Genomic DNA, 12978 nt, shown 5'->3' on the forward strand with positions numbered 1-12978 from the left:
CCTCCCCCCGCTGACTCCGTTCTCAGAGCTGTGCTAACCGAGAGGGCCCTGCTCATTGCATCTGGTTCTCTTATTGTGGACTTGGTTCCTGATGTTCTGCCTCATCACACTCCTTTTCACAATATGACATCCAAGGGCCTCTCTTCCTCCAGGCCAGAGACAGGGCCAGGGCGGTCTGCTCGCCACAGGCACCTCTTCCACGGCCTGGTGCAGTGATGGCGAACCTTCTGAGCGCGGCGTGTCAGCATTTTGAAAAACCCTAACTTAACTCTGGTGCCGTGTCACATATAGAAATTTTTTGATCTTTGCAACCATAGTAAAACCAAGACTTCTATTTTTGATATTTATTTTATATATTTAAATGCCATTTAACAAAGAAAAATCAACCAAAAAAATGAGTTTGCGTGTCACCTCTGACACGCGTGTCATAGGTTCGCCATCACTGGCCCTAGTGCCTGACACCTCCCCACTGTCTTTCCAGCTTCCTAACGGGAACAGAGTCCCCTACAACTCAGCACCCCCACTTTCCAGCAATCCCGGCGCAGACACGCTGAGACACGCGCAGAGCTGTGCGTGAGGGTGTGGGCACAGCGCCCTCACAGGGAGCATAACCGGACCACCTGCGTGGGAAAACGCCCGCAGCCCACAGCTGCCGCAGGGCTGGCCGCGGCCCGGAACTGAGGTCGGACCGGGGCCAGTGTGGGTGAAAGGGCCAAACACTCCAAGCAGAAAGCACCGCACAGAACTACGCGTGGGCGTGGCCCTCCTGCCTTTAAGAAGCGCTGGGATGGGCGAGTGGGGCAGGGCCAGGCCACGCTACCGCCTGGAAGGGTGCCATTGTGGAGGGCGTGGTGCCTCGAAAGCACTTATAGTTTTCGCCGTAAAGGTCCATGTTTTTTACATTTTTTAAACAAGAACATATTCCTTTCCTATTCTGCACAAGAAAAAATAAGTTTTAAAAACTCACAAGGAAAAAGGCAAAGCGTCCTACCCTTCCATGCTTCCCCATCGCCCTAGAACTGGTAGGGCGTGGCCAGCTGGGCCACCCTGGGCTCAGCCCCTGGTCCCAGACTCTGGACTCCAGCCAGGCACCATCTCCTCCAGCTCTGAGCAGCCTGAGCCTCTCTCATCGCCTCCCTCCGCCAGCTGCCCTCCCTCCACCAGGACTCCTCCCCAGCTCTCAGGCAGTGCCCAGCTCCCCGCCCAGGCTGGGCCCGCTTGGGACAGTCTGCAACCCAACCCCTGGCCCTGGCCCATGGCAGTTACAGTGGGGGCCAAGGTGCAACTACTTCTGCCTTGCTCACTTCAGGCCCCAGGCCCTGCACACACCTGGTAGGCACACACCTGGGAGATACACACCCGGGAGATACACACCTGGGAGATACACACCCGGGAGATACACACCTGGGAGATACATACCCGGGAGGCACACACCTGGGAGGCACACACCTGGGAGGAATGCACCTGAAACTCAAGGGCCACAGGCCTCACTCCGTGGGCCACGAAGACCCCATCCTGTTTCCAAGGAAGCTCACAGGCCTCCCTGAGCCTCCCTCCTGCAGGAACGGTGGGCTCCACCGGGGTGGGCTAGGCCCCCCAAGGTCCATGCTCCGCAGGCCGTGGACGGTGCTCAGCTGAGAAACAGCCACACCAAAGCCTGGGCACTGCTCTCACCTGAACAGCAGCCGGTGCCCGTCTGAGCTGTCTCCCTGCGCAGGGCAGCCTCTTTGAGGGCTGGAGGAGCCACCCTCGGGGGCCAGTTCCTGCTCGTCCTTCCCAAGGACCAGGAGGCCTGGGGGTCACAGCTTCCTCCCCTTCACTGCGGCCGCCAGGAAAGCCTGGCCCCGCAGCCCCTGTGGCCTCAGCCAGCGCAGCCCCTGTGGCCTCAGCCAGCGCAGCCACGGCAGCCGTCTTCATTTTCTGACGCCGTGGTCTGAGCCTCCTCATCCCTCTCCGCCTCATTAGGAGCCTCCGAGAGCCCCCTCTGGATGGGTGCAGGAAGTAAACAAACAGGCAGACCAGCCACCCAAACAATTCACCCCTGGTCTGAAGACAGGGTGCCAGGCCCACCCCCGGCGCCCACTGTGGGGGTGGGGGTGGCAGCGGGCAAGCCCTCCCAGGGCCTGAGGGAATCGGATAAACAGAGGCTTGGAGAGGAGACACAGGCCACCTTGGGGAGAAGTGGCTGTGGGGGCCTCCTCACCACTCCCAGAGCCTCCACTGGGAAACCCACCCCTGAGCCTCCTCCATGGAGAGCTGGCCACACCCCATGCAAGCAGGCTCACCCTCTGCATGCCCGGCCGGGGCCGCGGACAGGGGGCAGCCAGGGGGCGGGGCTGCGGACAGGGGGGCAGCCAGGGGGCGGGGCTGCGGACAGGGGGCAGCCAGGGGGCGGGGCTGCGGACAGGGGGCAGCCAGGGGGCGGGGCTGCGGACAGGGGGCATCTGCCAGACGGGAGGTCCTGCGGGATGGAGCCTGCCCTCACAGCACACACCCGCACGGCAAACGGGGCCGCAGGGCAAAAGGGGCCGCCTGGCCTGGTCACGGACAGGACAGTCGGCCTTGGATGCCCCAGGTCTGGTGACTAAGCCTCCCCCGCCCATCCACTGTCACCTGCCTTCACTTCCTTGCTCCTACAGGGTGGCCTCTGAACAGGCTCCACTAGCTCACGCCCAGGCTTTACACAGGCGTCCCCCCGAACTTCCTTCCCCTCCTCCACTAGACAAAGCTCCCCTTGCTCCCAAAGGTCATTCAAATCCGCCGCCTGGGGGGCAGGTGGGCTCCGGCTCCAGGCCTGCAGGGCTGTGTCCAGCACTCAGCTCGAGCCAGGCCAGGGCCGGCTCTATCAGAAAATGCGGGGTGTTCTGGGGCCACGGGAGCGCCATCGCTCAGGTCCACCATTTCATTTCATTTCATTTCAGCCGCCGAGCCCCCAAGGCAGGCGTTGTGACACCCCGCTATCAAAATGAGAAAACCAAGGAGGAGAAAGCTGTCACTGTGCCCAGAGATAAGTCAGAAAAAGGCTGAGGCAGGAATGGAACCCAACCCCCTGAAGGCCCCCCACAAAACCCTGGGGGCCACTCATGCCATCCCACTGAGTAAACATTTAGTTTGTCCCCTAAAACTGTGAGAGCTGTCCGCACTCTCCTCAGGCCCGGCCCCTGGGCACAGGCGCTGCCCCCCACCTGCCCGGGAGGAGGGTGCGGGGAGCAGGGCGGCAGCACAGGGCCCACGGCAGGGGGTGGGGGCAGAGCTGCGCCTGGAACGCTGTGGGACTCCACGCCAAGCACGCACTATGGCTGTAATTGGAAACCTCAGATAAAGGAACAAACGCTGCCAGGAAGAACGCATGGCAACAAAACGCCCAACGTGTAGACTCGCTCACTCGCTCTCCAATCTGCTGGAGCACAGACTGTTCCAGGAGCTGATGGCCACGCTGGGTGCAGCATCACTCCACAGCCGGCCAAGGCCCTGCCTCTGCGGGACTCACAGCCCAGGGAGGGGAAGACACCGAGAAAAACAAATGGCCGTAAATTCAAGGAAAAAATAACGTGGCAGGGAAGGGCAAGGGGTCAGAGGAGGAGGAGTTCCATCGTCATGTGTTGGTGAGAGAGGCCTGGGCAGGCGGCCCCTGGGCACCTCTGGAAGGGGGGGAGGCGGGGGGGCGGGAGGGGCAGCCGCACAGAGGCTGGGGGAGCAGCAGGGCCGGAGGGGAGCGCAGGGGGAGAAGGAGAAGGGTGATGTGGGCGGGTGGAGACCCACTGCAAGCTTCACAGGACCTCACACGGAGACAGCGTGGGCCCAGCCTTCCTCCTCCTGGGACGCCCAAGGGGCAGCACGTCCCTGCAGCTGTTTCGGAGACGCTCTCTGGACCCAGCAAGGCCCACAGGCCTCCCCTTCACAGGCCCTGCCAGGCACATCGTGCTGAACAACTGGCAAGAGGAACCTGCTCCCAGGCCTCCATAAAGGCTTCCTCAGAGCTGGGTGGCACCAGGTGGGTCCTGGGCAAGAGGAAGCTCGTAAAGCGTAAGCTCTGCCCTGTGCTGTCCTGCGCCCTGTGTAATCTGGCTCTGCAGGAGGCCACGCCGGCCACCTCACAGGCTCAAGGCCGGCTCCAGGCACGCCGGACCCCCAGGAGGCAGCGAGCAGCGAGCAGGGAGCGCACTTCTGACACTGAAACCTGGCTCCTAACTACCCATGCCACCTCCCGAGGAGGGGCTGGGCATCGCCTGGCCAGGGCCCAGGGGCCACCCTGCCCACGAGCAGGCCACCAAGGCTCTCTTCCCGGCTGGAGATGCCCCCGCACCCCCGCCTTCCACAAAGCCCTGTCCCGCTCCCTCTCCCTGACCAGCCGCAGGGACACCGCGGGTCCCTGAGAATCCTCGTAGGAGCAGACAGGAGGCTCCAGAGATGCTGCAGGTGGGCTCGGGCACAGAGCCTGTGCCACCGACCAGCGCCCCAGTGACTGGGGCCAGGGCAAGTGACTACTGTTTTCTCTCCTCAGAACAAACGTTTCTGCTGTCAGGCTCTGCACCTTGACAGCAGTGGTGTTTCTGCTGGCCCGTACTCGTCTCACTCACTGAACAGTGCACGTCACGGAGGGCGTTTTGCTCCCTGCCAAGTGCGCCACAGTAAAGAAGAGGGCTGGCCTGGCACCCCGGGCCCCATCGGGAAAGAGCCACGCTCTCCCAAAAGGAGGGTAGGAGACGGGTCAACCGAGACCACGAAGAGGATCCCATTTGGGCCCATGGTCCTCCCAGACGGGGTCTCCCAGGCGCTGTCCTTGCCGGAATCCTGGTATTTAACCACAAGCCTGTTCCGTCTTGTGTGCAGGGGCCGAGGGGCCGAGGGAGCCAGGGTCAGCGGCAGGGGCCACACGTGGCGTGGGGGGAGGAAAGCAGAGACAGCTCCCTGGGGCACCGCTGCACAGGGCCCTGGGGCCAGGCAGCCCACCTCCCTGTCCCCCACGCCGGCATCAGGAGACCTCGCATCCCTAGGTGGCTCGGGAATCCGATGGGGGCGAGGCCACTCGGCGTTAATAAACTTTAATCTGCTAGCAAACACCACAATTAACATGCCCTGAAGTACCAATGCTTTGTAATTAGATTGAAGAACAAAACCTAGAACACTGGTCCCCACAAAGTTATTGTCAGATTTCTTGTTAGGTCTCTTAGCAATTAAACTCATTTATTCATTTGTTCTTGAAAAAGTAGCTATTCCTTCCATTTAAACTAACGCCATAATTATACGATGTGAGTTATTAATGAGATCGCTCACCACTGAGGTTCAGTTGTCTGGCCTGCTTTGCCAGGGGCCAGAGACTAGACGTTGTCGGCACGGAGCGTTGATTAAAACCGCATTTGTCCTAATGATTCTCTGATTCAGGGAGTGAGGCCCACAGCTGGCGGCTACTTGCCATGGGAACAGTGGGCTGTCGGCGGGGAAGGTGTGCGGCCACAGAGCCCCGGGCCAGGAGGGAGGCTGCAGGGAGGCCTGGCGGGTCCCAGCGCTGCTTCCCCAAGAACCAAGAGGAAGTACGGCCACGGAACACGCCCCAGCAGAGACGCACGGGGTGGACGGGCAGCAACGGGCTGCCACCGGGCGCAGTGCCTAAGCAAAAAGTCTACTGAGCGCTTAGCCTGTGCCGGGACCAGCAAAGCCCTTCGCACATGTAACTCATGTAATCCAGAGAGACCACGCGGGCGGGAAGGTTATTCTACCCCCATTACACAGGCGGCGGCACAGGGGCTGAGTGGCGTGCCCAAGGTCACACCGCTGGAGAGGCGGAGCCGGACTCAACCCAGACAGACTGCTCCTGAGGCCATGCCCCTCCCCACTCCTCCAGGGCGATCCTGGGCCAGGGCGCAGAGGCAAGCGACCAGGGCTCTGTGCGGGGCGCTCGTGGGTCCTGTGCCCACCCCGCCCTGTAAGGAATAACGCTGCCCCTCCAGCTCCCGCACGGGGCTTGTTGTCATCATGCAGACGCTGGCCGTGTGCCAGGCACTCACTCTGCAGGCCCCTTTCCTCTCACAGCTCAGAAACCCCCAGCCCTGTCCCTCAGTGAGGAAGCTGGAGCTCAGAGAAGTCACCATGGGCATAAGTGGGGAGAGGAGGCAGCCTCTTATTATATTAATTTTGCACTTAATGCAAAACTCAAGAGGAATAACAACACAGTGAAAAGATGTATCTGCCATTCCGTCTCCATCCCCACCCGTTTCCTTACGGCCTGTGTGTGCTCAGGTGCACACACGTGTCCGCGTGCTCTGCACAGAGCAGCACCACACACCGTCCTTGCGGGGCAATTGCCAGCCAGCAGTGCCACGTGCCGGACCACTGCCTCTTTGCACAGAAAGAGCTACAGCTGGGGCTGGCAGAGGGGGTGGGGCTGGAGGGCCCGCAGCTCTCACTGTGCACACCCCAGGGAAGCCCTGGCTGGGGCTGGGGTTCCGGGCGGAACTGGCTGCTGCCCAGCAGCATGGGGGTCAGGAGCCTGACCCTGCGCAGCCGCCAGCTTCGGCTCCTTTGACCTCACCCAAGCTCTAGGGTGAGTGCACGCACTACGTCACCCAGCACCTCGAGGCAGGCCAAGCGCCAGACCCCCATCGCCGTCATGGGCAAGTTCCCCAACCTGGCCACCTCGCCGAACCCCTAGACCCAGACAAGGTCGAGGAGAAGGAAGAGGAGGAGAAGAGGGAGAGCAAGAACGAGCTGCCAGGGACGTCGCTGGCGAGTCACTGCACGGCCCAAGGCCCGGGGGCCACTGGCCAAGCTTGCAGGACCCTCTACGTGCAGCCTGCCTTCCACCCCTCTGCCCTCCACACCAGACTCCCCCCCAGCTGCTGTGGCTTCCATGTCCCCACTCCAGCCAGGGGGGGACCTCTGAGAGACGGAGGCAAAGGGGTCCCCGCACCCAATGGGGCCTGCACAATCCCAGATGGGGGAAGCCACAGCCGCAAACTCTGGCACAAAGACGTGCCCTCTGGGGCAGCAGCCTGACCCCTTGACCCAGAAGACAGCAGCCTCTCCCTCCCCGGCCCCGGCCTCAGGGGCAGACAGGCCCCCTCCCTGTTAACGTATTCAGTTCGCTGGCTTTGCCCAGCCTGCCCTGGGCCCGGCCCTGAGCCCCTGTGGGTACTGCCAGCAGCAGCCCCAGGGCTCTCCTCCAGCACCCCCACCGCCCCCTCCTCCACGGTGTAAGCGCAATGAGGCCTGTGGGTGTCCCACCTTCTCCACAGTGGGGTCCTCCCTTGCCCCCAGCACTAGAGGGGCACTGCCCGGCCTGGCTCTGGGGAGGGCGGCAGGGGCACCACCTCCAGCTTCCAAAGGGCAGTGCTGGGCCTGGGGCCAGAGCCCAGAGCCCCGAGGGGCCTGCCCACCAAGGCCTGGGCTCCACACATTCAGATCCCAGACCCCACACCCGCCGCTGGTGAGTAGGGGAACCGCCTGCTTCCCCAGGCCGAGCCCCACGTGACCACGGTGCGATTTGTGAGTGCCGCCCAGGCGGAGTGGGCAACTGGGGTTTTTCCAACCATCATGGCCTTATCTGTTTCAGTTTTCTCAGTGTTCTTAACCTGTGAGGTAGGTGTTTATGGCAAAACCAAAAAAAAAAAAAATCTGTATAAAAATCACCATTTTGTGTGCTGCACCGCGCTGCAAGCTTTGGGGCGGCCGCCCTCTCCCCTCCGCCCCGGGCCGCCCCTCCGGTCAGTGAAACGTGGTCGTCTCGTGTGCCAAATGGTTCCACCTTTCTGTAGCCTCTCTTAAAACAATAAATTCCACTGTGGTATCTGACTAAAAAAAACAAACCCTACAGTTTCCCATGAAATGTATGTAACATACCATACTTAGCCAACTGGCTAAAGACAGACATACGGAACTTGTGCTGCTGCCAGCCCTGCTCCAGCAAACCTGTGATGCAGGGAGTCCACAGTATCTGCTCCAAGGCAGTGCACGAGGGCCTGGCGGGAGCAGAGCTGTGGCACCCGCTTTGGGAATCAGACCTGGCGGCCCTCGACCCTCCAGCCGCATGACCTGGAGCAGATCCCCTCACGGCTCTGAGCCCGGTTCCCCACCTGGAAGCAGGGACCCTGCTGCGGCCGGGAAGGCGTCCTGAGGAGGGTGAGCCGGTGCCCTGAAGACCGCGCAGGGCCCCACGGACAGAGGCCTGGGCGGGACCCACTCGGGCCGGAGTCTCCTAGTCACCGGGGTCATCTGGCATGTTCAGGCCTTGCCTCCGCTGGGGCCCAGGTCCTGGGGTTTGTCCTGAGTCAGATCCGATCCTGCACGTGCGTTTGTTTCTTCGCCCTCACGTGCAGCCAGTGAGCCTGGACGCCATGGAAGGACTAGGCCTCTGGAGAGGAGACCTCCAGGCCTGGGTCTGCCCTCAGGTGTCTGGACGGGGCCTGATGGACGGGGTCTAAAGGCACCATCGGAGGCAGCCAGGGGCAGCTCCCCAAATACCCGGGAGTCCCAAACCCATTGGTGAGGCTCCAAGGCCTGCCCAGCCTATAGCTCCGGCCTCACCCCGGCCACTGCCCACAGGGCCACCACATGATCTGTGCCTCTTCCCATCACCCTGACCTAGCCTTCCAGCAAGCTCTTCCCTTTGCCAGGGCTGCTCTTCCGGGACCCCTCCCCCCCAGAGCCCTTCGCCTGAGCACCTCCTACTAGTGCTCCCTGCTAACCTGTAGCCACCTCCAGGAAGTTCTCCCCAAGGACCTGCCACAAGCTGTGCAGTCACCACCTAGAAAAGATCGGCCCCAAGGCTCCCGTCTCACAGAGCAGAGCTGGGGAGGAACGCTGCCACAGCTGCAGGGAGGGGCGGCCCAGCATCACAGCCAGGGGCGCCCCCATGGAACACGCTGCGGACACGCCGTGGGCACCCAGCCAGAGGGCGACATCTACCCTCAGTGCACAGAGCTCAGCAGGAAATACCTTTATGGCATTTGGGTGTGGAAGAACCTCTTAAATAAGACAGGAAGAAGTTACGCACATGAAAGATGAGTGGGAGAGGCAGCCAATCAATGTTTCGCTCTCACCTCTCTCTCAATATAAATAAAAAGTCATTCTTAAAAATAAAAGAGACAGGTAACTGAAAGAAGATATTTGCCACACCTAACTTACAAAAGAAAAGGCTCAATTTTAAAAATCGGTAAAATATTAAAAACAATAAACAGGCATTTCATAGAAGAGAAAACAAAAAATAGCCCATAAAGACATGAAAAGATGCTCAATCCATCTGTTATCAGAAAAATGTATTTTAAAATCATAATAATATACCATCTTCACATGAAAATCTCAAAATTAAAGTGCTGCCAGTTGCGGGTGAGGTTGGGAGCTCCGAGCACTCTGAGCCGCTGCAGGCGGCAATGCCAACAGCGGAGTGGAGCACAGCCTGGAATGACTTAACCAGGTGCAACAGGCAGGGACCAAGGCCCAGCAAGTCTGCCTCAGGAGAGCCTCACAGAGCCCTCACTGGACCCCGGAGACAGGTACGCGAATGTCCTCATTACCATTACCTGCAATAGCAAATATCTGGAAACAGCCCAAATGCCCATAACAATAAAATACATAATGTCGCATGAAAGTATGCAGCAGTAAAAAGGATTGGATATACCCACTTCATCACATGAGTGGGTCTCAAAATCCTAATAATGAGTGGAAAAAAGCAACCACAAAAGCATACAGAAGAGTTACTCCATGGACTGGAGAGGATAGGGCAGCCAGGGGTCTTTTATGGGGGTTTCTGGCCAGGAGCAGTCTGGCCCTGCCCTGCCCCTCACTACACTTCCTCCTGACAGCCAATCGAAACCCTCCCCATCCCCGCTCACACCAGATCGCCCTCAGCAATGTGTACTTTGGTATTTCGGTAAATGACCGCCTATAAAGATGCCCTGACTGGTTTGGCTCAGTGGATAGAGCGTCGGCCTGCGGACTGAGAGGTCCCAGGTTCGATTCCGGTCAAGGGCATGTACCTTGGTTGCGGGCACATCCCCAGTAGGAGGTGTGCAGGAGGCAGCTGATCGATGTTTCTAACTCTCTATTCCTCTCCCTTCCTCTCTGTAAAAAATCAATAAAATATATTTTAAAGAAAGAAAGAAAAGCAGGGCTGGCGAGCACACTCAGGACGGCGCTGTCCCCGGAGGGCTCCTTCGCATTGTTAAGTTGGTATGGGTTCATGGAAGTTCACTTTATTTCCATTCTTTTAGCTTAACATGTACATTGTTATCGTGGGCAACTTCCAAGTTTTTAAAATAATTTAAAAACTGGTGCAATAGGCAGCGCCCATTCATGCAGAGCCTGAGTGTTTGCTTCTGTGGATTCCAGCAGCCGACGGCCCGGCCTGCCAGCTGCCCAGAGGCGGGAGACGCTGCGGAGGGACGGCTGGAGCCTGGCTTCAGCTTCAGCCAAGCTACTCCACCACCTGTATCTTCATCTATGCGTTTGTAGAAAAAACCGCACGTGGTAGGAACTTGGTGAGTATTTGTTGAATGGATGAGTCAATGATTTCTAAAGTCCCATCACAACTCCACCGCTCACCCACATGTGTTCACTAGGAAGAGAGTGAGGCCACAGTCCCGAGCACGGCCCCCCACACACTAATGAGTGTTCCAGAATGTGAAGCGGCACGCCAAAGCTCGCTGTTCTGTTCGATCCAAACTTTTGGTATTTTAATGTTACAGATTTTCTCTCCCAAATGTCAGCTTCTCTTTTATTTTCCCTTTCACTGTCACAACAAGCATACAAGTGTTTTCTGTGGAATTTTACCAAATGGCACGTCTTGATTTTGTAAACCATATACATAAAAACTCCTCTCTCGCTCTCTGCCAAGTTCTCTCTCGGGGCCCAAGGCTTTTGCTTCCCTGGCCCTTGATTCCTCGCTCAAATGTGCAGTCCTCAGGCTCCACCCAGGGCAGGACATTCCTGGGTTTAAAGGAAGACTGAGGGGCAAGTAAGGAAGAATCAGGCCTCACCCAGCAGGTTGGGGCCTTACCCCTCCCCATCCTAGGCACGCCAGCCCATTCCGAACCACCACCTCCTTCTTAGCATCAACTCGGCCTGGCTGGGAAGATGGACTTAGCCACCCCAGATGACAGAAACAGCCTGACTAAGCGCAAGGGCATAACAGTCAGGATGCCTCTCTCGGACTTGCATTCCTCATCTGTAAATGCAGCAAGAACCTCAGAGTGCCATCATTATAGGTTTAGGTAAGATAATACACGGAAAGACACTTGCACATCAGCACTTCTGTTTGACTTTGGAAGGAATAAAACAGCCTTTACAGGCCACTTGACTTGAATTGGGCTGATCTGCAGCCAGCTAGTGCTGCAGTGGGGGGTGCTGGAAGCGCCGAGGAGCCCTGGAGGCCCCGTTTGTCTTGGGCATAACAGCCACATAAAACCTCCAAGGCCCTCAGACAGACCAATGCCAGCCCTGCCAAGGGAGCCCCTCACCCTCCACTCCTGGCCGGATGTGCTGCATCCCAGAGCACGGGGTTTCCCTCCCGGGCTCCCCAACACAAGGGTGTTGGAAAGCGGGTCAGAGGCTGGGCCGTGTGTGCGAGGCATAGCCAAGACAAGCAGGAGTCAGGGTTAAATTTATGGAGAACATCTTGAGGCAAAATCTTGACCTCCAAGGTCATCTAATCAGGGGGCCAATGACCAGGGCAGGCAAAGGCAGGAGGCCCAGCACCGAAGCCAGGGAAAGGGCTCTGGCCTCCGGAAAGTCTGAAGCCAACGGGTCAGCACCCTGGACAGCGACGTCCCCACGTATATGGCAGCTCTGCAGGGCTTCCCAGGCCAGCCACCTTGCAGATCAGAATCCGTAAACAGGGCAGATGGCTGCCAGTCCCTCTTCCCCAGCCCAGCCCCCGGAGCACCGGGGGCATCACAGAGCAACCACAGCGCTTTCTGTCACTCCCACATACAGCCTCAGAGTTCTTCCCAGCACAGCACTCAAGGCTCACCCACTGCCACGGTGCTCGCCATAGGAGCACTTGGTCCCCTCCCCTGTGTGAAGTCACTGAGAACCGCCAGCGCTGAGTGCGGGGGAGGGGAATAATAAGAAGAAAAGAGAGTCTGAGCAGGTGCCATGGGGTGTCATTCAGTCTGCGAGAACCAGCGCGTGAAGAGTGTCTATAGGTCAGAGCAGAAGGAGAGCAAAGGTGCCGGGAGAAGTGGGGCGGGAACAGAGGACACAGCACCCTCCAGCCCAGGGCACGTGCACACCTGCCTCACCCAGCCGCAGAGCAGACCAGAAGGCACGAGGTTGAGTCACCAACACAAGGGTTCTCAGAGGAAGGCTGGCCCCCTAGAGGCGCCCTGTGACTCCTCAGAGGTGGCCTGGTCTCCCCCTGCTCCCAGGGCCAGAGATTGAGAGGGTGGGGGAGAGGCCAGTCCTGGACAGAGTCCAGCTCAAGTGCACGGACTCTCGGGCTGCCCTGTCCCCTCCCCGCCTCACCTTTACATCAGCACGGTACCCGGGCGCCCCACTCCTCCCGCAGTCTCGGGCAGCATATTTGCTCCAGGGCTGAGGGCGACGCCCAGTCTCAGCAGAGAGTGTCAGGGAAATGCAAACACACACTGACTTCTCTTCGCGGTTCCCTTCCTGGCAAAGGACTGAGCTCGCCAGGGACAGCAGGACTCTCGAGGGCCCCGCGGGCCCGAGCTACGAGGCTGCCGGCCTCACCGTCCTCACACCCTTAGACATAGAACGTAGGTGGCCGTGCCTGTAGCATGAGGGTCCTCACGAGGAAACTGCTCTGATCCTGACGACGGGGCACACGAATCCACGCGAGGTAAATCGCACAGCGGTGAGCGCACGCCGCCTGCATGCGCGCTGGAGGGTGTGAGCAAGGGCACGCGTGTCCCTTCCCGCTACGAGCTGCACACAGCTCTGCACGCAGCTGCCGCTGGGGACCTGCTGAGGCCACTGGGTCTCTCCGTATTATTTCTCAGAATTGTATGTGAATCTCAATCA

At 59.3% G+C, this 12978-nt stretch overlaps 1 protein-coding gene across 3 annotated transcripts in view; it reads right to left on the reverse strand.

The window, feature by feature from the left end:
* GRID1 (glutamate ionotropic receptor delta type subunit 1) overlaps positions 1-12978 on the reverse strand; it is a 617880-nt gene that overhangs the window by 448550 nt on the left and 156352 nt on the right. The window lies entirely within an intron of this gene.

Source organism: Myotis daubentonii, chromosome 13 (genome assembly GCF_963259705.1).
Source record: "Myotis daubentonii chromosome 13, mMyoDau2.1, whole genome shotgun sequence".
Taxonomy (NCBI): Eukaryota; Metazoa; Chordata; class Mammalia; order Chiroptera; family Vespertilionidae; genus Myotis; species Myotis daubentonii.